The 3314-nt window shown below is 50.5% G+C and overlaps 1 long non-coding RNA gene across 2 annotated transcripts in view; it reads left to right on the top strand.

The window, feature by feature from the left end:
• Positions 1–3114, top strand: part of LOC108302827 — a 14255-nt gene extending 11141 nt beyond the window's left edge. Inside the window, exons 3-4 of one of the 2 annotated variants that reach the window (XR_001824536.2) lie at positions 550–889; positions 2926–3114. This is a non-coding gene — a long non-coding RNA (uncharacterized LOC108302827). Of the gene's footprint in view, positions 1–549; positions 1927–2925 lie in introns of those variants that run through there. The other variant, XR_005199811.1, reaches the window with a different exon arrangement.
• The last annotated feature ends 200 nt before the right edge of the window (positions 3115–3314 follow it).

Below are 3314 nucleotides of genomic sequence, written 5' to 3'. Positions count from 1 at the left end.
GCACTCCAGCCTAGGAGACAGAGCAAGACTCTGTCTCACAAAAAAAAAAAAAAAAAAAAAAAAAGAATATTTGCTAACATTTATTGGACAGGCTGTTACAGTGCTTGACACTTTATTAAGGCATTTCATTCCCCTCACCCGTATGAAGCAGGTACCGCCATTCCTCAGTCTTACAGAGAGGAAGAGAGAGATTAGGTAAACGTGCAAAAATCATGGAATGTGATGAACAACTAGATTAGGGGAGGAGGAGGATGGTCCAGGATGCCTCACAGATTCCAGTTCAATAACTGAGTGGATGGAGACGCCATTCACTGAACTGGGATCCCAGGGAAGATTTGTAAGCCTCATCAGGAAGTTTACTGTTTTTCACCTTCGGTAGTCACTCTTTCCATTTCTATTTCTCTCACACATTTCTTACAGAAACATATACATTATTCATTAGTAGTTAACCAAATTCTTAACTGTTGATTAAACCAGACCCAGCCAAAGGGATAAAACGATGACACTGACTGCTAAAAAGGGATTATCTCGACTTCATTCTTTCCCTAGTCTTTCACCGTGACCCTGATTCATTAGAGTCAGTCTTTAGTCAGCCTTGGAAGCGGATGAAACTGGGCCTGCGCTTGGTGTGTGCGCAGTGTCTTGGATGTGCCATGGCCTGGCTTTGGGGCCGACTCCAAAGACTGGCTCTGTGTGGACTGGATTTTGAGCTACGTGACGGCATCTCACCCTTTGTCAAACACGGCTCTCTCACTCACTCTGCAGCTGAGCTGAGGCTGCTGGGTGATGATGAACCAAATGCAACGTGCCAGGTTGCTTTTAAAAAACAAGTCTTTTATGATTCATCTGAAAGGTATTTCTTTGATTCCGTTAATCAATCACTTAGCAGGTATGTATTCAATGACTTTTCTGTGCAAGCCATTGTGCTATAGAAGTTAGCAAAATTAATAAAACAGAAGGAGGCACAGTAAACAATTTTTAATCAAATGAGTGAAAAATGATGTATAACAAATGAACGTACACATAGAAACACTCAGGCATGTGATATTGGAATTGGAGCTATTCTGGGACATCTTGGAGGTGACGTTGTCATACATACAAGATGAGGGGTCCCTGAACTCCAGAGGGTACATTTTACTTAGCTCCCCCAAGGTCTCAGTTATAGCCGCAGCACCCCTGCTCCCGTTGACTGACTAGGACCTGTGGCATCCTGCAGAGTCCTCCCCTCCCCCACTGCCCCTCCCATATGATTCTGGGAGATTCCAGCAGGTGGTTCACACGTGTTCACACACCGCTCTCCTGCGGCCCCTTGTTGATGCTGCTTGTTGGTGAAACCTCCACCACTGGTCTTGCATCTGGTGCCCTCCCAATGACTGCTGTTGTATGTGAAGAGAGGGGACCCTCCCAGGGCTCCTCAAACCTGCCTCTCGGAGGGGCCCAATGGCCATCCTTCCTTGAGGCACTGGCCTGCAGCGGTGCTATGTCTGGCTTACACATAGGAGGCTGTTCCTCATCCCAGCTCCATGGGTCACACTGGGCTGTGCCGCTTATGCCTTCTAGAAAGCAGTTGCTTCCACCTCTGCCCGGACCCTCAGCTCAGGCCTGTCCTGGAACTGGACCTGTGGAGCCCTGCATTTCCCTTGGCCCTGGACAAGACTCCCTGGGGCTGACTGTCACCATCGCACAAATCATCTGAGGCCAGCAGGTGGCCAGGGTGGGGCTGGGCAGAGCAGGCTCCACGTCCCTGTGTAGGCCCAGCCTGACCCCAAAACCTGAAGGCAGTGGTGACTAGCAGGATCTGTGTGCAGGTGGTTGGTAGTAAGAGCAGAACTGAATCCTCCTGGACACTTACGCAACAGTTGCTCAGAGGAGGCCCTGGAGGCCTGAGGCTGGCAGAGAGGCTTTGCGGAGAAGGAAGCACTGGAGCCTGAGGGAGGCCTGTGGCTGGTGCTTCCTGCACCCCCTCCTGGGCCCCTGCTTGCATGAGTGTCTCCTAGCAACTGCGCTGGCACTGGGACACTTCAGGGCTCAAGTGGCGAAAGGCACTCACTTTAGCCCCTTCTGTTTTGCCCTTTGCCTGATGTGACCTTTGCCCTAAAGTGCTTTTGCACCTAACCAGCAGCCCCCAGCACAGCAGTCACCCCAGTGGAGTCAGGGGCACCATGAGAGGCACTACCCAGGACCAGCTCTGTGCACCTCGACTGCCCACAGGGCAGTCCCCAGGCCTGCTCCCGACACCAGCTGGCTTGCTTCTCCGTCTCGTCTTTGACTGCTCTTACTCTTAGTCACCACTCAATTTCTCTGCAGGTCCAAGCGTCCTTACTGTGGCTTAGTTTGTCCTGTCTGCTTGAAATAGGTCTCTCAACCTGGCAAACTCCCAAGCACCCTTCAGACTGAGATGAATGCCCCCTTGAATGTGAACTTCCCTTAGGCAAAACCCACTGGTTGTGCTGCTGCCTCTGTGTCCCTTCAGCCCATTCTCCACATGGGGCCAGGGCCATCATAGCTCTGGGCATGTCACCAGTTCACATCCCAACGACTTTAGAATGAGTCCACATTCTTTGGTGGCCACACGCCTGTCCCACTGGCCCATCTCTGACCTCACTCTCACCACCCGCCTCTTCCTTCTGGTGCCATCGGCCTCCTGGCACTTCCTGGAACTGCCTCAGGTCTTTCCTCTTGCCTCAGGTCCTTTGCACAAATGATTCCCTCCTCTCTTTCCCTGGAATCGTCACTGTGTATCTTCCAGGTCTCTGCTTAAATGTCACCTCCTCAGACAGGCTTTCCACACCTTCCTCTCTAAAACAGGTTCCCACCATTGTCTCATTATAACAAGGCTGGTCTTAGTCCATATAGGCTACTATAACAAAACACATAGAGGGGCAGCTTATAAACAACAGTAATGTATTTCTCACTGTTCTGCAGGCTGGGAAGTTCAAGGTCAAGGCGCTGGCTAATTTGACATCTGGTGAAGACGCACTGCCTGGTTCATAGACGGTGCCTTCTCACTTCATTGTCACATGATAGAAGGGGTGAGGGCGTTCTCTGAGTCCCTTTTGTAAGGGCACTAATCCCATTCATGAAGCCTCCATCCTCATGACCTAATCACCTCCTAAAGCCCCACCTTCTAATACCATGACCATATGGGTTGGCTGTGTCCCCACCCAAATCTCATCTTGAATTATAGCTCCCACAATTCCTATGTGTCATGGGAGGAACCCGGTGGGAGGTAATTGAATCACGGGAGTGGGTCTCTCCAGTGCTGTTCTTATGATAGTAAGTCTCACGAGATCTGATGGTTTTATAAAGGAGAG

The sequence above is a fragment of the Cebus imitator genome, unplaced genomic scaffold, assembly GCF_001604975.1.
Source record: "Cebus imitator isolate Cc_AM_T3 unplaced genomic scaffold, Cebus_imitator-1.0 Scaffold42, whole genome shotgun sequence".
NCBI classification, from domain to species: Eukaryota; Metazoa; Chordata; class Mammalia; order Primates; family Cebidae; genus Cebus; species Cebus imitator.
This window is presented reverse-complemented; position numbering and strand designations above follow the sequence as displayed.